This window comes from Manis javanica, chromosome 13 (genome assembly GCF_040802235.1).
Source record: "Manis javanica isolate MJ-LG chromosome 13, MJ_LKY, whole genome shotgun sequence".
NCBI classification, from domain to species: domain Eukaryota; kingdom Metazoa; phylum Chordata; class Mammalia; order Pholidota; family Manidae; genus Manis; species Manis javanica.
The window spans coordinates 70,063,919-70,091,742 of record NC_133168.1 but is presented as its reverse complement, the minus strand read 5'-3'; the positions used below and the strand labels follow the sequence as shown (position 1 = coordinate 70,091,742).

The 27,824-nt window shown below is 40.3% G+C and overlaps 1 protein-coding gene across 12 annotated transcripts in view; it reads right to left on the bottom strand.

Moving 5' to 3' along the window:
* TIAM2 (TIAM Rac1 associated GEF 2) overlaps positions 1–27,824 on the bottom strand; it is a 279,674-nt gene that overhangs the window by 106,543 nt on the left and 145,307 nt on the right. For 7 of the 12 annotated variants that reach the window (XM_073219792.1, XM_073219786.1, XM_073219788.1 and 4 more), the window contains 3 exons: positions 25,073–25,165; positions 24,689–24,818; positions 36–143 (listed from right to left, as the gene is read on the bottom strand). The gene's annotated coding sequence lies outside the window, so the exon portion shown is untranslated. Of the gene's footprint in view, positions 1–35; positions 144–3,737; positions 4,581–15,441; positions 18,404–24,688; positions 24,819–25,072; positions 25,166–27,824 lie in introns of those variants that run through there. The other 5 variants (XM_073219794.1, XM_073219795.1, XM_073219793.1 and 2 more) reach the window with 3 other exon arrangements.

The window sequence follows — 27,824 nt, the reverse complement described above, 5'->3', positions numbered from 1 at the left end:
CGTGACGAACCACAGCTCACATGAGCTGGATTTACCTGGTCTAGTTTGTGCTCTGAGGGAGACTACTGGCTAGTAGGCTGTACGTGGTCCTGGGAACAAGGCAGCGTGGTTAACAAGTACAGGAAGTGAGTCCATGAATGACCCTGGAAAACAGAAATATGAGAAAACCCTGTTAGGCGTTTTACATCAACCTCCCAAAAGGTAAAAACAAAGGTTTAATGTAAATCTGCTGAAGAAACGACTGGTGTCCAGAATCACTGTCCAAATAATAAATGAAAGGCCTGAGAACTGCCTGATTCATCTGTTGTTTGGAAGATATAAAGGAAGCCTGAGCTGCCTGTCCAGTCTTGTAAAAGTCATTAACTCAGCACACAGTCTGTGGTCAAATGCATGTCTTTGTTTCAGGAGTGGGCAGGTGAAGCTCCGGAATGGGTTGTGGCTCATCTGTCACCGTACCAGGAAACCACTCTCAGGCTCACCGCACCAGACAGATTCAGGAGCACCATCCTGACACGATGAGAACATTCCTTTGTTCTCTACTGACTGTGCAGTACAAAACTCAGAAAGGAGAGTCACAGTGAAAGAGTTCTTGGCTAAACTAACTTGTGAGATAGAGGTTGACCCTCTAAATGAGACTGAAAGTTTTTCTCAAGCCCACGTTTGGGCCTTGCCGCAAGAAGAGCAGAAGCAGGCCGCCTGCCTTTGAGGGAAAGGGGGCAGGCTGGGGGGCTGCCATCTGGCAGGGCTCGCTGCCGGGACACAAAGCCTTTATTTTCTCTGCAGACAGACAGAGCAGGGCAGTGAGGGTTCAGTGGTGACTTTTCCCTTTTTTTAAAAAAGTTTATTTGTAATTGTGGTAAAATACACATAATGGAAACTTTATCATCTTAACCATTTTAAAGTATCCAGTTTGTAGTGTTAAGTACATGCACATTGTTAGGCAATCAATCTCCAAAATGCTTCATCTTGCAAAACTAAACCTCTACACCCATTAAACAACTCTCCCCCTCTCTCTCCCCCATCTCCCCAGCTCCTGATGACCATCGTTCCGCTTTCTGTCTCTATGAATGTGACTACTCCAGGCACCTCATGCAAGTGGAATCATATGGCATTTGTCTTTTTGTGCCTAACTCACTTCACTGAGCATGTCTCCAAGGTTCATCCATGTTATACCATGTGTCAGAATCTCCTTCCTTTTTAAGGCTGAATAATATCCCATTGTATGTATACACCATATTTTGTATATCCATTTCATCCATCAAAGGACAACTTAGCTTCCCACTTCTTGGCTATTGTGAATAATGCTACTATGAACATGGGTGTACAAATACCTCTTCAAGACCCTGTTTTCAATTATTTTGGGTATATAACTAGAAGTAGAATTGCTGGATCATGTTAATTCTATTTTCATTTTTTTGAGAAACCACCATACTGTTTTCCATAGTGGCTGTGCCATTTTACATTCCCACCAACAGCGCATGGGGGAACCAATTTCTCTACATCTTGCCCAACACATATTCTCTGTTTTGTTAATAGTGGCCATCCTATGAGTAGGAGATAATATCTTGTTGTGGTTTTACTTGGTATTACTCTAATGATTAGTGATGTTAAACATTTTTTTATGGGCATATTGGCCATATGGATAGCTTCTTTGGAGGGTTCAATAGTGACTTTAAAAGTTAATAAAGCACTGCACTGGACCAAAGTTTCTCCAATAAGACCAAAGACACGAGTCTGCCCAAGATTAGCCACACACAATTGAAAGAAAAAATAAAGTCAAAAAGAGTTTCCACTTAGGTATCAACAGGAGATCTAATAGCTCACTTAAGTCTACTAGACTGAGGCCTACCTGTAATCACTGAGGCCCGCAGTGGGGCCCGCCCTGGTACCAACCACTTTCCTGCTGGTGGGCAACACTCACATCTAAATGATGAATAGCCACCGAATGACTGCCACTCAAAAGGGGCCCACAGACCTCTCCAACCCCAGAGCTGAAACACAAGAACCCCAACTTTTAAAAGTTCAAAACCTGAGTTGTCAGTCTTTACTCTGCTACACTTTTCTTTTAAAGTAAGGAATAAAAGCAGCCAGAGAAACTCCCATCCCCTGCCGCAGAGACATCTTACCATTAGATGGGGGAAGCAGGGAGCTTGTTTACTTTTGTCAAAACCAAGGCCCATTGATGACCCCAAAGGTGAAAGGCTCCAGGGCTGCTCGCCCAGCAGCCACCCTGCTTTGTCTGGACTAAAGGTCACATGCCCAAAGCCGGTGAACACAGCATGGCTGTCAAGCTCTCAGCACCAGTGCACAGAGCTGCTATTGAGAGCCCCCCGTGTCAGCTGCTCACGGACACACAAAGACTGGGATTCAAAGCTGTAGAATGGCTGTGGGGCTGGAAGCTTACGCCCCAGCAGCAGGTTACAACCTGAGCTCAGCCTACTGCTTTTGAAGTTAATAGCTTAATTTTTTATTTCATGTTATATTCCAAAAAACATAGCCCTGGACCCTGTCCTCCATGAGGCGCTGTCCACTCAAGGCCTGCAACTTTGGGCTTACGTAAGTACTCAATAAACACCTGTTGAACTGAATGGAAGCAATATCACATGTGAGAAGGTTGACTTGGACACAGACAAAGTGCGGGAATCATTTCCAAATGGGTCTGGCTGAAAGACTGACATATAAACCCAGGGAGAAATGTTTTGATAATGCACATGGTATCACCTAGAGAAAAGTAAAGCAGAGATGATAGTGGTGGATGACGGTATGCATTGTTATGTATGGGTAATGCACGCCAGCTGCTCAGCATCTTTACTCAACCCCAGCCAATGGAAAAGAGCCTTAACCCATACGGAGAAGAACTCCACCAGTATTTTTGAGGAACCTATTGACAGGAAGGGTAATCTCTGAGGGAAACTATGGAATTGTCCCTAAGGAGTTCGGCAAACTGAACAGATACTCACCTTTCGTGCTTTAGCTGTGATTTTTCTCTGGAAGCAAAAGGATAAGTAGTTCATATTTCGCCACCCCTGGCTCCTTTACTAAGGGAATTTTATGGTATTAAAGTTAAAAATTGTATGTGTGTGTTGCTAGAAATGGGGCTGAAAATATTGAAATGACAGATTCCTTGTGAACTATTTTAAAAAGTGAAGAAACAGGTAAAAGCTCCCAGTGTCTTTAAATAGAAAAAAAATACATATTAGGTATTCTGCAATAACACCTATTAGGAATACTAATGTGTGATAATACAAATTAGGTATCTTAACCTGGAATAATATGTATTAGGTATGCTAACGGGAATGAGATCCTTAGCTGACCAAGAAAGCATTTAAGTGAAGTCACTGTGGAATAAATAAATATATAACGTGGTGCTAAGACTGTGTGTACTTAGCAAATACTGTATGCATGCACACTGCTTTATAGTAATTTTTTATTTACTGCATAATTAGAATATTAGAATTTTTAACAATGGACCACAATCTCATGAACCTAAAAAAAAAAAATCCCTTTCATTTTCTGTACTCTTCTCCAATCCCCATTCATGTGATTGGGCTAGGTAGCTTTTTAAGCTAAAATCACAAATAAGAAGTTTAATCATTAAAAATTGTGATCAATCACCACCCCAGACATATCCAGCCACGTGGAGGAATTTCACAAATAAGTCATCACAATCCAAACAGCCACTGTGACCCAAGGAATCCCACAGCAAAATATCTTTTAAGAGGATATTTAAGATTTACCTTTTCTTCGTCTGCCCTGTGCCTGGGCTTGACCTGCTGTGCCGATTCCCACAGTCTCCACTTCCACACAGAGCAGTTTACGGCAGAGGAAACTAGAACCTCCGGCGCTGCTTTGTCTCCGGCCTGAGCTGGCTGCCCAGATGCAGCAACTAAAGGGGAACAAGAGCAACTCCCGGGGGGCCAGATGGTGCTGTGAGGAGAACTGGGGCTGACTGGTGACAGCGAGCAGAAGCGTGGGGCCACTGCATGAAAACAGATTTATAGCTGGGCAAGGCAGTTGGGGAAGCTCAAGTTCTACCACCGTGAGATACCAGCTAGGCTTCTCACGTAATTCCAGAGAGATTTTTATACTGAAATAGGAGCCTCATCACTGCCCAAGGCAAATATTTCAGAGAGTGATAAGGGCTAAGAAAATGATAATAGGACTAACCATCATCAACCATAACAATATCTATTTGGTTCCCTTTATTTGGGGGTAGGAGATTGGGGGTGTGTGGGGGGGCTTCATTCATTAAGGAGACAACTCACAGAATCCTTGTCTGGTTTGTGTCAGAGAAATTGGGTTTAAGACCTGTTTGCATCTCTTAAATAGCATTAGTCTTTGGACAAATTGCTTATGCTTCCTGAATCTCCTTTTCCCCAATTCCAACTTGAAGATAAAAATATCTGCCCTACCTACCTCACAGATCAAGAATTGAGTGTGAAAATATATGTAAAATTAACCAAAAAGCTGTGAAATGAAACATAAATACAACACAAATATACAAATCACTATTACTTTTTAGTTATAAATCCAATTTTGCATAATATATCAGATCTTATTAAACAATCTGTTATTTCACATATTTTATTAACTGATTATTAGATCAATTATTGTATTTACATATATAAATTTGGAATCACCCAAGCTCTGTTAGCACTTTTCTGATTTTGATCAATTCCTCAAATCATAACAGTACATAAAACTACCTAATTTGTCACAGGTCTGGCAAATGTCAGCAAAAAACAATGACACAAAAAACGTGTACTGACTAGACTTTCATGTTAGAAAACGTAAGAAAAAAACCTACATGGCTCATTGAACAACTGGTATTACATTAAAGCAGTCATTTCAACCACACTGACTTTGGCCCCCAGAGAGATTCGGCAATATTTGGAATTAAATTCAGCTGTCATAACTGGGGTCCTACTACTGGCATCTAGCAAGTCGAGTGCAGGGATGTTTCTAAACATACTGAATGCACAGGACACCACACCTCCAACCCAACAAATAATTACTTGGCCTGATAATGTCAGTAGCATGAAGCCGGAGACACACTGTCTTAAAAGTTTTATTGCCTGTCTCATTAAAAATGCTTAACTATAAGAACAAATATGCCTAAAAATCTAAAATAAAAGCATTCAATTCTAAGAATCAAACTTACTCATGAACTCTATAAATATTGCCCACACCTGCTTCTCTCATCTTAAGTCAGTGAACTACACTCAGAATGTGTGAATTGAATGCCAAGACTTCAAAGACCTTATTTCTTAAGACTTGAGCCCAATGTGTATAAGGAAGCAGGTGTAAGGAACATCTGGTCTCCATAGGAATAGTGTTAGAAAGAGCAGTTCTTACAAATAAAGTGGGCAGAAAGCGAGCTGCTACAAATGGCCTCAGCAGCTCAGCATCCTTTGTGAAGCCCCATTCATTCTACTGCAATTCAGCAGGACTTCTGCCCAACGCATATTAACAGATGAACGGATAAGCCAATCTGCTGCAAGGAATGCCCAAGGAGCAGGATCTCAGTGGACCGGCATGGCTGATATCCAACAAGGGAGAAGTAATAAATCCCACAGGGACAATAGCCCAGCTTTTTGCACAATGCATCACCTTAGTAAGCCAATTTATCACAAGGACGATCTCAGCACTCACACCTGTTCTATAAAAACTTCTAACATCTGCAGCATCACTTTACAAGTGTTTCGTCAAACTCTCAGTCATGACCTATTGCTGGGTCATGAATTCATTTAATGAATTGATATCAGTATTTTGAAGAACAGAGTAGAGCATACAATAAAATAGAACACAAAATAGAGTGCCTCCCAGGAAGAGTAAAACGGCTTTATGAAGCTGAATTCTTGTGTGCGCTTACACATATGCCTGCACACTGGGTTGTGAAGTAAAATTTTATCTTCTTGATTAATGATCCAGAAAAAAGTTTGAACAGCAAGGACATGAAAATACAAGTGGCAGTTTCTTCTGAATGGCTCACCCCTTCTAATACCACTCAAGGACAATCAAAATCCAGAGTCTCAAAACATATGCAAACTCATTGCCCAAGGCAAACACATCAGCTGGAGATGGGAAGAGTGAGATAAGAGGACTATCCCCAACAATGTGAAATTCTGGCACCCCCAAGTTCGGCCCATTGTGCTCAGACTTTTGCATTCAACAACCTCAGAGAGACTTTCACTGGATAAAGTTAAAAATGACCCCAAAAAGAATTTAACTGGAAGGACTGAGCTGTGAAAGATGAGCGGGATTCTGGTAGATAAAGGAGAGAATGGTATTCAAGGACCAGAAAACGGCATGCCCTAAGACACGGGCCGTCACAGCATTTGCTGAATCCAGAAATGACTGAATCGGTAAGTGAACTAAATGGAGAAACACTCCAGCTTGTTCAGGGTGAGGGGAAGGCAGGGCAAGGGAGTGGAGGCTGGGGGAGACTCGGACAGGTACTGCCTCCCCACCCCAACATCCCAGAAGCACCACAGTGTGAACTGTCTTCAAGGGACACTTTGGGATACTGTCTGGGGAAGGAGTCCATAGTGTTCAGCAGCTCAAAGATCAGCGTGGGAGGCAGCTGGCAGAGGACTAAAACGTTCTTGGTGCCCAGAGAAACCCAAGGAACTGACTTGAAATGAAGAGTTCCATTCACGGACTCACGGGGAAGTTCTGAAGACCGTCCTGTGCGTCCACCTCTGGTCTGGCAATGGGAGAGAGACTAAAGGGATGCATGACCTGCTCCCTTCCCCCCAGAGGCTTGCAAGCTGTGCAGGGAGGGGGTGATGATAATCACGACCCATTTGTAGAATCAGTGAGTGAGCTAAGGACAGCTTTAACAGCACCAAGTTTATGAAAGCGATGGGGAGACCAACGATCCCACAAATATTACTGGTATGTTGTTGGAATGTCAGAAAGTTGAGAGGCCTGGCTACATCTGAGCCATAGTAGAAGCTGCAAATATTTCAGGGTTGTTGTTTTTTTAAAAATCACCTTTTCAAGCAAAATTATAGAACTGATGTAGTTTAAAATAATCCTGGTAAAGATCAGTTTTTTTATTTTTCTTTTAAAAGTTATCAAAATGCCTTTCATACATTTCCACCCACATTTTTGCCATCATGGATTTTTTTTTTTTAATATATCAAATGTTCGGTCCCACTCTGGCTTTTCTCCCAAAACTATTTCAAGTCTCATCCAATATTTGGCCAACATTTTGGTCTCCACAGACCTTGTGCTGTACTTTGGTTGACTGTCAAGGATTCACAAGATTAGAAACAGTTAGCATGACTTTTAAACAGCCTCCCTTTTTTTACTTTCATGAACAGGGTCATTCCACAAAAGGCCAGTGCAGGCATGGGCACTTCTGAAGCTTAATCCCCAAACCAAAACAGAAGCTCAGGCCCTGGAAGGCCAGGCTTGTGACCACATGGCTTCCCACAGACTCAGAGACCTGCATGTAAGGCACACGCTTTAGCAAATCAGAAGCAGGCATGGTACCTCTGAACCTCAACTGCATTCTATGATGAAAATATACCATGATAATGGTACCAAGTTATTCTTGGCAAAATATTCATTATATACTGTTCCATTTCAGTTAAAAAATGAACATGTTTAAGCCACACATTTTTTCCCCTCATTTAAGTAGGTACTTTTCTCACCCTTTTAAATACATAACTTATTCTACTTCAACTTGGCTTTTACCCAACTGGAGAGTTCATTCCTTTATGTCTTATGTAAGTTGTTCTTGGGCCTGCAGGTAAAACTAAACCAATCACAGCTGAATTTTTCCCTTAGTCATGATGATTTACAACAAATCTGATAAGATTTTAGCTAGTAACTTTATAGAAACTTCCAGGGGAAAAAAAGTGAATAGTATCAGTAGGTATAAATTCCATAATTTACAGGAATCTAAAATTTTTTGATACCCAAAGGAGGTGGACATACAGAGGAAGGGAAAGGGTTAAGTATGCCCTGAGCTGCTGTGTGCCAGGGCTACTATATAGCTTACATAATCACCCTGTTTTATAGTCTCCAGGGATTAAATAATTTGACCAAGGTCACTAAGGTGCAAAGGTAGGAATCCAACATGGATTTTTAAAATCATTTACATCAAAACTGTAATCCACAGCTGGGGATGGGGACATGAGAAATGAAATGAAAAACTGAACTTTTTAAGTTAATGAAGGAGTTTGAGGGTTAAAATGTAGTTATTCTAAGGGGTTAACATCCAAAATATATAAAGACCTTACACACGTTAACACCCAAAAAGCAAATAACCCGATTAACAAATGGGCAGAGGATATGAAGAGACAGTTCTCCAAAGAAGAAATTCAGATGGCCAACAGACACATGAAAAGATGCTCCACATCACTAATCATCAGGGAAATGCAAATTAAAACCACAATGAAATATCACCTCACACCAGTAAGGATGGCCAGCATCAAAAAGACTAAGAACAACAAATGCTGGTGAGGATGCAGAGAAAGGGGAGCTCTCCTACACTGCTGGTGGGAATGTAAGCTAGTTCAACCATTGTGGAAAGCAGTATGGAGGTTCCTCAAACAACTAAAAATAGAAATACCATTTGACCCTGGAATCCCATTCCTTGGAATTTACCCAAAGAATACAACTTCTCAGATTCAGAAAGACATATGCACCCCTATGTTTATTGCAGCACTTTTTACAATAGCCAAGATATGGAAGCAACCTAAGTGTCCATCAGTAGATGAATGGATAAAGAAGAGGTGGTACATATACACAATGGAATACTATGCAGCCATAAGAAAGAAACAAATCCTACCATTTGCAACAACATGGATGGAGCTGGAGGACATTATGCTCAGTGAAATAAGCCAGGCAGAGAAAGACAAATGCCAAATGATTTCCCTCATTTGTGGAGTATGACAATGAAGCAAAACTGAAGGAACAAAATGGCAGCAGACTCAGAGACTCCAAGAATGAACTAGTGGTTACCAAAGGGGAGGGGTGTGGGAGGGCAGGTGGGGAGGGAGGGAGAAGGGGACTGAGGCGTATTATGTTTAGTACACATGGTGTGGGGGATCACAGGGAGAACAGTGTAGCACAGAGAAGGCACACAGTGGATCTGTGGCATCTTACTACACTGATGGACAGTGACTGCACTGGGGTATGGGTGGGGACTCGATAATGTGGGTAAATGTAGTAACCACATTATTTTTTCATGTGAAACCTTCATAACAGTGTATATCAATCATACCTTAATAAAAAAATTTTTTTAATGTAGTTATTCTATTCCGCTGCTTTACAAACAATATTGCACAAAGGAAAATTTTGTTTCCTTGATAGTTTAAGCCTCACGGTCATTATCCTAAACATTAACTATAAATTAGAATATGCCTCCCAAAGCCTTTGGGGATGGAACACTGGAATCAAAACCAAGCATGTGAGGGCACGAGGTGTGGTGGGGTGGGGAGGAAGGCAGAGGGATACGCAAGGGCACATCTTCCTGAAACTTCAATTTCATCTAAGGCTAAGTAATTTAGAGATCGCTTCCCTAGAAAAGTAGCATATATCATGAATTAAAATATGAAATTTACACTTTTAACATAAGATAGAAGAGTCTTATAATATTTCGCCTGTATATTGGTTGCTTCCACTACATCACCTGGCATCAACCTGGATCCACTGTCACTTACTAATGCAATGTTTACTGAGTAACAACTCTGTGCTTGACACTGTCCCAAGCCTTGGGGATACAGAAATAAATAGACCAAAAAAAAAAAAAATTCCTACTGTCATGGAGTTTAAATAAATAAATAATGTATTGGAAGGTGATAAGTACTTTAGCCAAGAAAGAAACAAAGGGAAACCAGCAATGTGGGGGAGGCGGTGCTATGGCTTTAGGAAGAAGAGTAAGGCCTCACTGAAGAGTGACACTTAAACAAAGGCTTGCAGGAGGGGGACCTTGTGGATTCTGGGGAAAGAGCATTTGGAGCAGGACAGAAAGTGCAAATGCCCAGAGAGGGGAAACAGGCAGGCCAGCGTGGCTGGAAGAGAAGGGGTCAGAGAGGGGATGATGAGCCAGAGAGTGCAGCCTGAAGGGACATTTTGAGGACGTTGGCTTTCACTTGGAGATAGAAAGGCATGATTAGAGGGTTGTGCCTGGAGAAAGCTCACAGTGGGGCATATTTCAAAAGGACCACTATGGTGACCGTTGGCAGCCAAGTGGAAGCCGAGGGGTGGGGCGTTGGTGGGGAGAGGTCCCTGCTACAGTGTCGAGGGGACTCAGGTGAGAGATGAGGTGGGTGGGGCTCGGCAGGAGCGTTGGGTTCCCAAGCGGATGGGAGTGAGTGGCGACAGTCAAGGAAGATGCCACCAGTTCTGTTCTGAAAAAATGGGGGAGGCAGAAGGCAGAGACGGGAAGGCTTAGGAGAAAGACAAGGGGGTGGTTTTTGCATATGCTAGGTTTGAGATGTCTGGTGGACATTAAAGTGGCAATACTGAGTTGCTAGTTGGATGTAGGAGTCTGGAGTTCAGGGGAAAAAATGGGCTTGAGGTACAAATTTGCTACTCATCCATATGAAGATGGTATTTTTTTTCTTTTTCTTTTAAATTGAAATATAGTTGATACACAATATTACATTGGTTTCAGGTATACAACAGAATGATTCAACAATTATATATATTACTAAATGTCACCTCCAGTAAGTATAGTTATCATCTGTCATCATACAAAGGTATTACAATATTATTGACTATATTCCACTGTACTTTCATCCCCAGGACTATTTTATACTTGGAAGTATACCTCTTTACCCCCTTCACCTACTTTACCCATCTCCTCACCCCCTCCCTATGATGACCACCAGTTTAGTCCTTGTGTTTGAGTCTACTGTTTGCTCATTTGTTTTGTTTTTTAAGATTGTACATATAAGTGAAATCATATAGTATTTGCCTTACTCTATTTCACTTAGCATAATGCATTCTATGTTGTCACAAATGGCAAGATCTCCTTCCTTTTTATGGCTGAGTAATATTCCATCATATGTATGGACCACATCTTCATCCAATCATCAGTGAATACGTAGGTGATATTTAAAACATAAACTGGGTGAGCTCTCCAAGGAAATAAGTAAGCAAAGGGAAGAGAAGAGCCCTCTAGCATGAAGAGGTCAAGGCAATAAGGGGAAACACAAAGGAAATGGAAGCAGCAGTCAGCAAATCAAATTTAAAGGAAACCAAGAGACTGTGTGACCCTTAAAGCCAATCAAAAAAGTTCTTTCAGGGAGGAGACTGTCAACAAGTGTCAAATACTTCTGACAGTTCAAATCACAAGGACTAAGAATGGGGCACTAAACCTTGCAACATGCAGAGTATCGTGAACTTGCTCAGAGCAGAGTAAGCGTGGAGAAGGCTGGGCTGGAGAGCATTTGAGAATGAGGTCAATGAAACTTTAGATGGTGAACAGGCACAACCTACTCAAGGAATTTTACTATAAAGGAGAACAGAGGAATCAGACAGTAGCTAGGAGGGTAGAGGAATCCATAAAAGGGTGGTGGTGGCTGTGTGCGTATCTTCAAGAGAAATCTCAGCGTGCAAATGGAAATGAGTGGAGAGAAAATCTGATGTGGGGAGAGAAAGCACCTGCTAAAATGTTGTCCTTGAAAACCAATGGGGAAAGACTTTCATGCACAAGGACAAATAGCTCTACAGCAACTGTCCTTTACTGTTAGAGAAACTTGAGAAAGAACATTTGAGAATAACTAACAAAAGGAAGACATAGAGGGGTGTGAAGACAAATGGGCATTAACTCCAATGAGGAACTCTGGTAAACTGCTTATCACTGTGTCTTCTTATAATTTCCTTGTTTTTCTCTGTAACCACATGGGTGTGGGGGCAGGGGAGGGAAGGTAAGTAAAGGTTTTTGCTAGGTTCCAGTTATTTCCAGAGTGTTGTTTTGGATTTAAGTTGCCTGGCTGTTTTGATTGCTTTGTGATCATCCTATCAATTCTCAATGGAAGGCCATATACATATGTATTGTATGCATGTGTCTTCCATGAATTTATGTAGACTTTTCATGAAGTTCTCTAACCCCTAGAACCTCTAGAACTCAGGGGTTTTCCTGGTTTATGACTACATGTGATGCTTCCTTTCATTTGTCACTCCACCCTTCAGGAGTGGCTACTAACAACTTGAACACAAGTCTGTTTTCATTCTTTCCACTCATAGTTTCTTTTAACTGACTGTAATCATATGGATTTTTAGCTTTTGCCTTTCCTAGCCCTAACTCAGCATCTCTTAAGCCCTTCTTCACATCTCCATTTTAGAAATTCTACTCTAACAATTCTGAAACGATAGAGATGTGAAGTGGTCAAGCACAAAGACAGGATAAGGATTGCTTTGGCTTTCCAGCCTAGTCCTAAAGATAGCCAGGATGTTTAAGCCTTTATTTAAGTCATAGGCACGCCCTGGATCAAATTCTTCCTGACACTATCTGTAGCACCTACTACATCCCTTTCCTAGAGTGAAATGATAAGTTGGTCTATCACTTTAATATGTAAAGTTTATTTTTCCGCAACTGCCTTCCATCACCTTGGCATTTAAGCTAACACCCATCTACTGTTTTTCTGTTCCCCTTCATAGCCACTCTCTTGTAAGGCACAGAACTAACAAAACCTAAAATAGTCTTCTATTAAAATGGGATTGTGAAAAAAAATCTAAGGCTGAAACATAACAGATTGGCAGATGAAATCTAATCAGGGCTCTTATCCCCATAGATTAGAATACACATATGCACCTAAAATTCTCTCGGGTAATAGTCAATGGGAACGATGGTCAGCTTTGAGCTTAACACAAGTCTTTGTCTTGTCCCTGACTAGAACTTCAAATGTCTGGTTTGGTAAGTAGGAGGTAAGTAAATTAAGGTGGGGGAGAGGGAGGTGTCCAAGGGGAAACAGATGTGTGTGTGTGTATATGCATACGTGTACACACATATGTATACATACATGCCTTCATCTATCAATTTACAAAGATATATCAGGAGACCAAAGTATTTCCAATAAAAGAAACAGGCAGTACAAGGAAAGGACTAACTAACAGGATACCTGGTATCTCATCCCAGCTTGACACCTAATCAGCTCACTGACTTCAATGAGCCACATCATCTCTGTGGGTTTTCACTTAGAGAAAATTACATAAGGTCCCTCTTCTGCTCTATGGTAATGGGGGCTATAAAGGACTGCCAATCCAGCATATCATATATTCCCAGGACATGACATCAAAGCCTTCAAACATTTGTAAGCCCATTTCACATGGCACTGAGGAATAAAAAGAGCCCCAAACCCACCATTATTAGAATTTCCAACTGTTATAAACACAATGTCTAGCACTTTTGTGTGTCAACTGTCAGAATTCAGATTTATTTACTGCTGTTATTACTACCTCTGTCTTAATATTGTTGCTATTTCTTTCAATTCAATACTCCCCTTATTTTTTTAAGTCCTTTTAGTCAAGCCATTTTTACCTTGCTCTTTATCTAAGGTACACTTAATTTTGAAAGAAAAACACTTATCATTTAAAAATTAAAAATGTCCAAAAAGACCTTGTTCTGAATGTTTCATAAAAAAGGAAAAAAAAAATTTTTTATCTCACAGTTAAAGGGGCTCACTAACCTGCTTTATTATCTCCATGCAAGTGAATCTTACAAAGTGGGCCAAACCTGCAGGCATACATAGAAAACTGTCCTGTCCAATACTTGAGAGGCACGGGCTGTCCCTGGAGGGGTTCCTCTATGTTCTTCCCACATCCATTCAATACCTAGGGCAGGAGAAGTTTGTAGAGTCCCTACACTAACTTCCAATCTCTGAAAAAGGGAATATGTCTCTTCTCAAACACAATCTTAGACCACCAGGACAGAATCATCTGTTTCACTTAGTGGTTAAGTGAGGGACCACTTTGGAAGGATAATCTCTTGGCAAGGAGCCCAAGCTTATCTTGCACCCCCAGGCATCCCAGAGCAGGCCTGGTCTGAGGAGAGGGCTTTGCAAGCCCCTCCCTCTGAACTAAAATATTGAAAGAAAGGTGTTATCTATTTGCATTCACAACACTATTTACAGTTATGTGGTATGAACTGGAGTCATACGGTTCTTCAACAGGCTTCAGTTTCTGTCTGTGAGCTCTGGTAAAAATCAAAGTAGCTGACAAGTGTTAATCTGACTCAAGAGAAAGGCAGTGCTTAACCTGTCCCTGCTCTGTCAGAGCAGCGCTTTCCAGATTCGAAGGAAAAGTAATGAACTAAACATCCCCAATGTTTCTATTAATTCTAACTGGAACAGCACCCACCACTCCTCCATTCCTAAAAGACATTTCTGTAAAGGAAGTGAAGGAACTGAGCATGCCTGATACACCCACAGGGCCAGCATACTCAAAAGGAAGACACACTGACCACCTAAAAGTATCTCACAGCTTTAACACACTTTAAAACTTCAGAATCCTTTAAAGTGACAGAGAGCTCCATGAAATGCTTAAACATGTTGGAAAAACTCTAGCAGCTGTTTAGCAGTACTCTTACTTTCCAGAAATTCTATAAATAATCTTCCAAGTTACAATGACTTCAATAAAGCTTCCTATTTCTGTCTCTCCACCTACCAATTTGCTGAGAATTACATGCTTGGCCAAATTAATGTAAAGCTGAAGAAGTGCTATGCAAAACCAGGCTTCTTCAATCCCTGCTGATAAACTCACTGTTCTGTCAAATGCCTGATGAATGAGCAGTTTCTGAGGGATTATGACATGAATCGATCATTCTATTTAGACAAGGTACCCTCCACAGACAGATTACTGAGGATTCCATTTCTTTTTCAGAAAGTTCAAGACAACAAGTTATGGACAAACATTAATCAACGGTGAACATCAAATTACAAGTTTGAAAAAAAACTCTTAAACCAAGTAGTTCACTCTGCTCAAAACTAAGGCCTGATGAAGTTATATAATAACCAGGAAACCACAAAATACTATAGTGTTGCCACATCTTAATTTCCCTTTGTGCCCTCAAAGAATTAACCAGTAAAAGGCAAGGTGATAGTTATTAATACTAAAACATGGTCAGACTAGTGCTTTCCTGAGATACCAGGAAAAATGAATCCATATACCACATACAATCAGCTTTTGGAAAATTAGGAAAATGGAATACCTTTTATACATCAATAAATCTTTTACACTACAATTTTATACTACAGTAAATCACCACTAGGTGTTTGAAAGCATGTAGACACCCAAATGTAAAGGCAATATTCCCTATGCACAGCAATGTGTGCAGCCTAAGTACAAAATAATGTAAAACAAAGAAGTCAGCACACCATGAAATACTGCCAAAAGGAATATTTCAAGAAACATTTATATCTTACATACAAAATTAAGTCTCAGTTCCAGAAGGGGGAAAATAAACATGTATAACCTTACCTTTGCCAAAACTTTAGATGTAGCCAGTTTTTCTAAGGCTATTTTAATCAGCACACAGAGTTTCACAAAGTCAGGGTCTATATCCACATCCCCAAGCTCCGTCTCCTTTCTGCCCATCGTAAGGCAGGAAACGGTGTCTAACACTTCAAATGCTCAGCCGTTAAGAGCTAAAAACAGATCCTGTGCAATGCTGGATATATTTTTGTCTGCTAGCTACACACCCTCATCATGTTCAATTTTTTCCATTGGTGGAAGACTATGATGCAGACTTAACCAGAAAGTGGTTTTCCATGGGCTGCCTGAAGCGATTAGCCAGGACAGCCTGCCATCATGCCTTAGAGCCGCCAGGCTCACCCATGACTGTGGGGCTGTTGGACCGGCATTCCAGAATTACCACCAGAGTTCCAGAGGAACGCCGCTCCTAAGTTTACTGAAAAAAGGTTTACTCACTTGAAGGGAGCCTCGGCTGCTTTTTGAAGGCTTTGAGCAGCAAGAATATACACCTACCATCCTTGTGTTTAGAGCGGTAGTAAACATTCTCTCTCCAAAACCACAGCTGGAATGTCACAGTCATAAAAACCCTGCCTCAAGAGCAACCCTTCAAAATAATTTTGTGATTTGCAAAATATCGGGTGTACACTTACTGTCTGTTCCCTGCTGGAGTTATTTCATTTTAAGTTAGCTGAGCTACAGTGCCTTACACCAGAAGTGCTTACCCCAACAGGTCACTATTTTACCAAAAAATATGCTTAAGTTGCCTTAAAAAAAAGTGATAGACCAGAGGTTCAAGTGTTTTTACGTTTCCCTGTCTCTTTTAATGAAAGACTTTCAATTTATACGCAAACTATAAAGCAACAATTTCTGATCATTTTATTACAATTATTAGGAAGGGAGTGCTGAATGGGAGAACAAGTTCACATCTGTGTTGTGCTTAAATTTTTTAAGTTATATTCTATAGAAGAAAACAGTTTTCAGGAAAGCAGAAGTTGTCAAGTTATCCTGGACAAATGTGCCAATAGCTTTTTATGGTAATAGTTTTTATTATTTTAGAAATGTGAATGGATCTATATATACAACCAACAAGATTCTAATTTAATATGAAAGGCCAGGTACTAATATAGACATGTTTTTAACTCCTTATCTTGCATGAAAAATGAAACATTACGTATACATACATACATCTATACATGTGCACACACATGTGTGTACAGAATTTTTTGCCATATGGTTTCCACAGTTAATACACACTTAAAGGTACACTTTTTAACCTTAATTGGCAAATGATAAGAGCAATAACATAAACTCATCAGTCCTATAATTATGAAAGCTAATTTAACCTCTACAAAAATTTAGTGACCACAGAACCAAGGAACTTTTAGTGCCAGTGGAGTAGACCTGAAAAATTCCCTATTCCAATTGCTTGACTACACATATTAAAAAAAAAACAGAGGCCTTCAGTGACTTGCTGAAGGTCACAGAGCCAGTGAGCAGCAGGGCAACAGAGCCGGGACATGCTACCCAAGAAACCACAAGCCCCAGGACTGAAGTCAGAAGGTTGCCATGGAAGCCAAATCGTGTAACAGAAAACATGGGAATTCCCAAAATGTTAATTTAACCTGTGTGTGTGTTAAAATGTACCCTGGGTATACACAGAAGAAGAAAGAAGGTTGTTAAGTCACTGAACATCATCGGTTCTGTTACCAAAAAAAAAACAGTAAAATGGAATAGCCAGAATCAAAGAAGCATTTCTTGATTCCATATAACTTTGAGATAAAAGAATTCCTCCTTGATATGATGGGGAGGATACAAATTATGTCAGAAGGAAGAAGGAAATTTAAGAAGATGTGCTTCTGAGGGTAAAAACGTAGCAGAAGAACAATGAACTGCATGGAAATATCTGCATGCCCCATCCCATATATCCCATAGAAGGATAGCCTCCTTCTAGATTTTCTTGAAACAGTCCTGACCTTTTGATACATTCATATGTAGAATTCTCTATGCCAGAAATGCTTATAAAATTGAATTATCTCCAACATTCCTCGGATACTTCCAATGGATTTGCATTGTCTGGTTCTATTTTTTATCACTGAGGTCACCCAAATAACTTTGGTTTTATCAATTTATAAAGTCATTTGGGGTTTCAAACTATGTAGGATTTTTTTCAAGTTCTTAAGACTTTGCCCAACTACTCTAAAATTCTCTCAATTTAGTACTCCACCCTAAAATTATAAAAACCAGCATATTTCCAAATCATAAAACTAGACTTTAATTTCCTGATGCTTCATTTTGAGGTAATAATATAACAGGACATATATATTAACAGGCATCTAAAATTATATTCCCTGGCAAAGATCTCCAAGACTTACATAAATTACTACTTAAGAAGTCTTCTGTCCTCAAACATAACAATGCAAAATGACACATGTAAAAGCAAATATAGCAAAATGTTAACAATTACAGAATTCAAGCCATAGGTTTATTATTCACTGTATAATTCTTGAAACTTCTCTATTTTTTTTTTTACAAATTTTCTTAATAAAAGCTTGGGGTCAAATAACATGTACACACACAGAGTCAAACTGATAGAAACAGAGAACAGAAAAGTGGTTGCCAGGGGGTGCAGAGGTAGGAAAAAAAAGGGAGAGGTTGGTTAAAGGGCACAGACTTTCAGTTATAAGATTAAAAGGTCTGAAGATCTAATGAAAACATGATGACTCTAGTTGATAACACTGTACTGTATAATTGACATTTGCTGAGAGAGTAGAATTTAAGTGTTCTCCCAAAACAAAAGGTAAATATGTGAGGTGACAGATGGGTTAATTATCTAGATGGGGGACTCCATCTCTACATCCATCCATAAATCTCCATGATGCACACTTGAAATATCTTACAATTTTATATATCAATTGTACACCAGTAAAACCATTCATATTTCATTGGTAATCTATTACCCTCATTATAAAATGGGTTTGATCATGATAATGCCTATCAAAAAATAAATAAGGAATTTACCCTAAGAATGCAGCACTCCAGTTTGAAAAAGACAGATGCACCTCTATGTTTATCGCTGCACTATTTACAATAGCCAAGATATGGAAGCAACCTAAATGTCCATCAGTAGATGAATGGATAAAGAAGATGTGGTACATATACACAATGGAATATTACTCAGCCGTAAGAAAAAAACAGATCCTACCATTTGCAACAACATGGATGGAGCTGGAGGACATTATGCTCAGTGAAATAAGCCAGGCAGAGAAAGGCAAATGCCAAATGATTTCCCTCATTTGTGGAGTATAACAATGAAGCAAAACTGAAGGAACAAAATAGTAGCCGACTCAAGAGACTCCAAGAAGGAACTAGTGGTTACCAAAGGGGAGGGGTATGGGAGGGTGAAGGGGATGGAGGGGTATTATGTTTAGTACACATGGTGTGGGGGATTACGGGGAGAACAGTGTAGCACAGAGAAGGGACATAGTGGATCTGTGGCATCTTACTACACTGATGGACAGTGACTGCATTGGGGTATGGGGGGGACTTGATAATATGGGTAAATGTAGTAACCACAGTGCTTTTTCATGTGAAACCTTCATAAGAGTGTGTATCAATCATACCTTAATAAAAAATTTTATAAATAAATAAATAAGGATTAACTTAGCTATAAGAAAAACTGACACTAAAAATATGATCTTCAAATTAATATGACAGAAATAATCTATCTGCTTAAAACTCAATGAACTCAACTCATTCTATAATCTTCACTTTTGAGGACAAACACACAATGGTACACAAAGAATATCCCTCCAAGCATCATTCTTTATTGATAATTTTCAGTCAATTGTAAGGGCTTCACCTTTTATAAAACTGATATAAAATAGTAATAAGAGTAAATAAAGGGGCTGCCCTCTCTCTGTCTCTGTCTCTCTGTTCCCCTGCTCTCCCTGCTCTCTCTCCGTCTCTCTCTCTCCCTGTCTTTCTCCCTCTCTCCCTCTCTCTCTCTCTCCCCACAACCCCTCTCCTCTCTCTCCTCCACACCCCTCTGGGGCAGCCACTCTCTCTTTCAGATAATAAAGTCTCTAGCATGGGCAAAAAAAAAAAAAGAAAAAAAAGAATAAATAAAGGTTAAAATGTAGAATTCCAGATAGGATTCCATAAAATGAAGTAATCTCTCACAAATATAAACATCCACCTTTGATGAAATTTCACAGATGAGCAAAAGACTCCACAATACTCTCACACACTTGAAGAGAGATTCAGTCTGCTACTTCTGATGGAAAAGGCAGTATGTTAAATCATGAGCATTAAAAAAGCACAGAACTTGAGTAATGCCTTTGTAAAAATGTCCTAGATTAAAGCAACCCTGGAAGAAAATGAAGCATGTGAAATAGTCATGTGAAAATCCTAAAATTCATAGAAATATTACTGGGGGAGCTCCATTTTCTCCCCATTTCATCAAAAGGCACAAATCTAGCAAGTCTGTTTCTAAAACCAGATGCTTCCAAATTAGCCCAAGAATACACTGAAAGCATGCATGACTGGCCTTCGTATCTAAGACTGCCATGATTTGAAGGTTTGACCTCCCACGTGTGACACTGAAAACCCACACAAACGTACAGCTGACATATGCAGTCCATTTATTGCTCTGTCATTGTTTGAAGGGGGCCAGTCGAACAGTTCAGGACGCAAGTGTTAGAGTCCCTCTATCCTGACTACAGACCCTGCTGGGTAACATTGGACATGCCATGTAAGTTCTCACTTTCTTAATCTGTAAAATGGGGATGATATCATCTGCCTCAGTGCGATGTTGTAAGGATTAAATAATACATGTAGAGTATTCAACACAAGGCCTGCCTGAGAATGGAAACTCTACAAAACAGGGTGAAGTGTTTGCTATTAAATCTAATATTTTTAAATGTTCCTGGCACACATTTTTTTCTCAGTGAGTCAAAGGCATCAAACATGAAAAAAAATTTCAATGGAATTCAATTATTAATGGAAGTTAATTATCATGAAAATGAGAGACTTTAAGGCATAAAGTCTAAGTGGTACCTTACATTCCATAACAAGTAAGCTCCAATAATTTAACCAAATGACCAGTTAATTACTTTTGCAAGAATTACATGACATAAAAATTAAGATTTAAAACAAATTTTTAATAAAAGGTTTTCTTTAAAGGGACTTTTTTCTGTAGATCTTCATATCCAAAGTGTTAATGCACTTTGGCAATTGAGAATTACTGACAATGGATAAAATCCTAAAATATGAAATAGAATGCTTTATAGTAAGTAACAGATAATATTTTTATATAAGTGATACAAATCTGTCTTAAAAATCATGCTGCCACAAATGAAACTATAAAACAAGTTTTAGCCAAAGCAAAATGAAATTTGTCAGTAGAAAAAGAAATCATTTAGGAAATGTGCTTCTAAAATCCTGGCTTATAAAGATTTGCCACTAGACACATCTGTTTACAACATTTTCAAAGGGTTATACTGGAACATTTTAAAAAGTACCAGTAATTTGCCCAGAACTCAATTGCCCAGAACTCAATGTAATTTAAATGTGTTGTATTCAGCCTCTCACGCCAGTCACTATATTTTCTTCCTGTGGACTGAAGTGAAACTATTTAAGCTGAAAGGTCCCTAATCCATTTAATGCAGAGAATAATTGAATCTGAGTTTTGGAAGAGGCCATAGAGGTCATCTATCTCACCCAATCTTGCTTGTTTTTGAGAACCTCCTACAGTATCCTGACAGATGGGCCGCTCTCTTCTTCCTAATATACTGAGTGATGGAAAGTCCACAGCTCTTTTAGGGAGCACATTCCATTCTTAAATAACTAATTGATAGATGAGAACTCCTTCCAGGGACTTTCAATCAATCATCCGAAAAATTCTGCTAATTAAGTCTAGTCTTTCCATCGTTATCCATGCACACCACCTACCTCTCACTTCTTCCCAAGCAACTTACAAACAACAGAAATCAGTTTTCGTGGTTCTTCCCTCATTTCTCCCTCCCTTCTAGTTTATCTTCATGCCAGACCACCCTTGTAAAGCAGAATAAACAAACAACACCAGACTATGTGTTTTGCTAAAATTCAAATGCACATAGAAAACAGTCCTAAGACTTCAGTCTGTACCTTGGTGGGCAAAGAGCACAGTTCTGGGGGAAACCATGCTCAGAGTACATGAGGTTACCAGCCCTCATTTGGTGCCATGAAGTCTAGGGAGCCTGGGGGTCCCCTGGAGAAGGCAGAGTGGTACCTAGTTCCAGAGTCCCCACACTGTTCCCGTTGCACTGAACCAGAACGAACAATGGATCTGAAAGAAGGCAGGGGAGCTTGCTGCTGGCAGACAGGAAATAGCCTCAAATAAAAGCAAAAGAGTTGTGTCTGAACGGCAGGAAAAGTGTTTACTGCACTGATTAGGAATCACACACACCTCCAGGGTTGTTTAAGGTGTACAAACGAAGCAGGTCTGACTGCTGTATTCTTCAGAAGCAGAAACTTTGTGCAAGTGTACTTCAACACACACACAAAAATGCTCTATTTTCCTGAAATATGAAACTCTATAGAAATATCTTTAGTGTCTCCACTCCCAGTAAGAAGTAGATGAAACTTTTCCAGTTTTCTCCTAATTCTGCTATAAGGAAAAACAACTTGAGTAAATGAAAAATGGTCATTGACACCCCATGTTGGGGAAGCTGCATGAAGTGGTGGGGACTGCAGCAAACTGGTTCTGAGGGATCGGCTCCAAAGGGCCAGGAGCCCCCGGCTCCAGCTATGCAGTGCTGCTGGGAATGCAGAGCCCTGTGTTACCCTGTGAACTGCATTTTCAAGAAACTGAACATGTGGCTTTTATGTAAAATTTGCAGTTTGTAAAGGTAAGAAACTAATTTAAATATCCTTAAAACACTTGTCGGGGATACATTTTGCAGGCCCAACAGAGCTTATCCACAACCTAGAACCAGCCAGAAGCCTACCAGTTTGAGACCTCTGGTGCAAATGATAAAAGACAAACAGGCTAATTTTAAATCCTATTTTAAAAGAAAACAATCAGCAGTCCTAACTCCCTGACTTCAGAAGGCTTAAACCCCTGGTTTCTAGAGACACAGATCTCTACACAGCCAGCTAGGCAGGCATGATTTTGGACACAAGGCCCTTCATACAGGAGAGGCATTGTTAAGACTACACCTGCCATGGCATCTGCCTTCCTGATGAGCGGAGGAATCCTTTCGAAGGAACTCCTGATCTGCAGCCAACCGGCCTGCGGACGCCACACCCACCCTGTGATGCTCATCGCTGCACAGGCTCACCCGTCAGCCAGCCCCCTTTTCCCAAAGCTCCTAACACAACCCTTCCTAACATGGAACCCAAAGGGGCCTCCGAGCAAGGTGCCTCATTGCCCCTGTCCCCCTGATAGGGGACATACTCCCCGATACTTCAGGGCAGGCACTAGGCTCCCCCCTAAGCTTACTCCTTTCTATGCTAAATATTCGGCTCCCTTCATCATTATAAATAGAACACTATTCCAAACACTCCTAGCCATGGCCACTTTCCTCTGGATATTAATATTCTTAACTCAAAGATCTGGAAGGAAAAGACAGAAACTAAGGATTCTGAAGCCATGTGCCAGGAGTGTTACGTGTATTTTCATCTTTAATTCTTATTGCAATCCTATTCATATTATCATCACTATTTGCAAATGAAGAAACAGAGGCTAAGCAAAGTCAGTAATTTGCTAAAGGCCATAAAACAAGTACAACTCAAAAACTCAGACTGACACCAAAGAGACCACAGTATCGCTACACATATGGGATGTGACATATTAACAATGTTTTATCGTTACTGTTACTTATGAAAATTATAAATGATTATAAGTCAGTTTATTCTTTCCAGTGACCTCAGGCATGGACTGCTGTTTTCATCCACACAATGCAAAACCAAATCCTCAAAGTATGTTGCCACTTTATGAATAGCACCCAAATACATAATTATTTAAATCTACTTGATGTATTTAATATATAAAAAGCCAAGCATGTATGAAAGAAAACAGCAGAAATTTCTATTGCATATATATGAGCATATATGTGCTATTATAATTACTCAAAATCCCTCTATGAGGAAAAGGCTTTTGTTTCATATGCCCATTTCACAGAAGAAGAAACTGAGGCACCAAAGGTTAAACGATCTGCCCAGGATCAGTGAACCAGGAAATGCCAGAGACAGGAATCAAAGAACAGGCAATCTGACTCCAAAATATCTAGACTGTAGGGTTTCCAAAAGGTGTATTTCAGTCATGGTTTCTGAACTTCTTTAAGCATAAATGAAATACCTCTCCAAGGCTAATTAGATATTCCTTTTGAATATTCTAATGTAGATGATATAAAGGTCAGTCAGTGCAAATATTATCAATTATTATCATAACTTCTAAATTTGTTATGTACTATATTTGCTAGGAAACTTAACTTTTACATGGAAGATCATATTAAACTTGATAATTCTACAAGGGAACAGTTCACATTTAGAAACAACTACGAAACAGACAAAATGGAATCTCCCAAATCTCTGGTGCAAATTTCTCACCATACGACACTGAGCAACTTACACAGTGAGCTTTATTTAACTGTTCAACTCATTATATAGACCATCAAAAAATATCCACCGTGCACCAGACGCTATCCTGGTCTACACAGTTATGTGAGGGCCAAGACAGACAAGTGTCGTGTCCCCATGGAACTACCAGTGACAGCAGAGCTGGGTGGCAAGCTGATCAATACATACACAAGGGAGGGAACTGTCAGACCAGTGTTCTACAGAGAATCAACATAGGGTGATGTGGTAGCAGGTGACAGGGTGGCCAAAACTTCAGCCTGGGTGGTTGGAGAGGGTTTCTCAGAGGCAGCACCTTGAGCTGAGATGCAAAGGGCCCATCTCAGCTGGAAAGACGGGGCGGGTGGCTGCCAGGAAAGTGGAGGCTTATGTCTGTGCATTTCAGCAACTCAAGCAGGAGCTGCAGAAACACAAACTGACCCAGGGAATTACTTACAACCCTTCCAAACACTGCTTTGGGACTGTTCGGCTCTCCCGCTTTAGTACTTAACCTGTGACTCTAATACATCTACAAGTAAAAGGCCCCCAGTCCGTCTAAAACAGCCTTAACGTAGTTGGAACCTTCCCTCTCCTTGGTGGTTTCTTAATGCCCAAGTCTCCTGAGCTTACCTGTCGTACAGAGCCAGCTAGAACTTACCCACTCCAGGTGTATTCTTCAACAGGAGGTCCTATTTGGTTTGGAGTTCAGGTGTGCGCTCTATCAGTATCTGCCATGTAAACAGGTGGAAATGAATGCTTTCCAGACTGCAACTTCTCCACCCAAGTTCCTAGAGAAGATGGGCAAATGGTTTCCCACATAAAGAGGATCGTCCAACACATCAAATTAAAGCATGTTTGTAATAAGCCACTCAGATTTGACTCCCCACTGCCTGCAGGAACCTCAGTTATCAGTACCTGACAGGTCACCTTGGCTTTTCCCACCCAGGTCCTTAGAAAGCAGTTAACAGAGCAACATGGGAAACATAAGAGGTACAGACTGACGTACATTAACGCTTGAGATGGACAAGTGCCCCGAACTTACCCCTAGGGGAAGTGTGGATGGCGCTCGAGGAAACCATTCATTCATCCAGAATGAACCGCGGAAGAGGTCTCTTTATAATTTAATCACAGAGCCCTGGCAAGAGAAAAACAAAGACACAGGGGTGGTAAGAAATAATTTTTTCAAAATCATAATTTAGTAATTAAAGCTCAATTTCTCAGCACTCTGCTGTACTTTGGACTTGATACAAAAAGGGAGCAACTGAAAGAAAAATCAAGGTTAAGGGATTAAAGGAAGCTGAGGGTCTTCCCACATCCTAATCGGAGAAACAAATTTACTGCTTCAGCCTATAACTTCATACGGCAAAGCCATTTTATAGATACCTACACGGAGGGAAGGAGGGAGGACGGGAGGAAGGAAAAAAGGAGGGAAAGAGGAAGAGGGAGAGGGACAGATAGAGGATTAGACAGACAGACAGACAGAGCCTACTGTGACCACACGACTATCCAGAGCTGGGGTGGAGCAGTGAGTAAGAGAGAAGGTCTCTGCTCTCACTGAGTTTCCGTCAAAACAAATAGGTAAATAAACAAATCGGAAAAATATCCTAGAGTGATGCGTGGAATGCAGAGACCTAAAACAGGAGATCGTTGAGTGACAAGCAGCTAATTTAGATTGGAAGATGAGGACGTGGCTCTCTGATGGTACCTAGGCTGAAAACCAAAAGCTATTTCGGAGGCAGGGAACTGATCCCCTCAAGTAGAGGGGCCAGCTGAGACCCTAATTGGAAGCGGCATGCCAAGGAGAGTCACCACAGGTGCCCGGCAGACACCAAAAGCAAGTGGGTTGAGTCAAAGGATCAGCGTTTCATAACTTATGAAGCAGGTGGTTTCTGGGTCCTCTCAGGAGGATGTCCTCAACGGAGGATAATCCCTTGTTCCTATGTTTGATACGCTGCCCAGGGACATATTAAAATTCCTGCCTTCTGCTATATCAAAATTCACGGGCCAGTTAGTCAGCAAACCAGAAAGACCTCTCTTTTCTTTCATTTTTCAAAATGTCAAACAGATTGCTTTCAGACAGTGAGACTTGTCTTTTTATAAGGCATTTCACCTCTGCTAGGTACACAAGATACTATCGTATGGTAATGATTGTGTACTGTGGGTTACAGTCCTTGATAAAGAATACAGAACCCCAAAAGATTGGGGTTCAACCCCAGCTTCCCCATTACCACCTGAGCGAGCCCAGTCTGGTTATTTAAATTGTCTGAACCTGTGGTTTCTTCATCTATAAAATGGAAATGCTATTATCTACTTTGCAGGGCTATTCTAAGTATTTAATGGATTAATACACATCAGATACTCCATAAAGTAGATGAAACGTGAAATGCTCGAACAAAGCAGCAATAAAGTACTCTCACCACAAATAGACACTACTGGGAAAGGTGTGATTATCACAATGACTGATGCTAGAGAAATACACCTATATAACTAGGCACAATAGGGATAACAATTTTCATTTATAGGATCACAGATTAGCCTATAAAAAGCAGCCCCTACTCTGTCTCTTTACAGGTAAGAATTTAAAGCAAAAAGATGTAAACTGATTTGCCCAATGTGACATAACTGATTCAGAGAAAACTTTCAGAACCCTGAAATTTGGTCAAGAATGCCTGCCTTTATATGCTAAATCCTATATAGACATAAATTTCTTAATTCACTTTTTAATTATCCAGTATGGGCAAATATACATATATATTTTTTTAACTGTCAAGAATGAAAAAATTGAACAAGCTTAAGTAGACTCTATCTAAATACATTATACTGACAATTTTTTAAAAACCATGAATTGTCATTTTTACTGATGGCCTGATAGATGGTTATTTACCAAGAAACTATAAAATGTGCCACATTTTAATTTTCCAGTGCTAACAACAGATATATATATATATATAATACACACACACATTAACAGACACCTATGGACAGAAGCTTTCCATCCATTCATTCTGAATACCTTGCCATTTCATGAGTGTCAGTTTTTTATTCTCCATGCCTTTGCACATATTGTTCCCTGCTGGGAACGCCTCCCTGGGAAACTCCTCATCACCTTTCAAGACCTTAAGTATCTCCTCTCCCACGAAGCCTTCTCTGAGCTCGGCAACCACCCACCACTGCTCCCCTTCCAAAATATATGAAGATGTGATTGACATTTAAATCAAGACTTGGAGTAAAGCAGATTACCCTCCATGTGTATGGGCCGCATCCAATCAGTTGACAGCCTTAAGAGCAAAGACAGGTTTCCTGCAGAAGGAATTCTGCCCCTGAAACTGCAACATAGAAACTCTGCCTGAGTTTCTAGCCTCCTGCTATGCAAAATTCAAACTAAGGACAGCACCACCAGCTTTTGCCATAATTTCCAGGCCGTTGGCCTGCCATGTGGATTTCGGATTTGCTGGCCCCCATAGCCACGCAAAACAATTCCTTAAAATCTCTTGGTAGATGGATGGATGGATGGATAGATAGGTGGTTCCTATTGGTTCTGTTTCTCTGGAGAATCCTGATTAATATAGCCACTAATCATTTGGGACTGAAATTATTTTAGGCAAGATTACAGAATGCTTAAGTTTAGAGTGCCTTGATCTCAACGCTGTTCATTCTGCAGGTAAAGAGAGGCATAGAAATAGATTGGAACTGTCACATAGTGAGAGAACTAGAACTAGAACTCAGATTGCCCAACATCAGCTCTGTTCCCAGAACAGACAGCAGTGGTTTTGTCACTTTGTGACAAGCGAGCA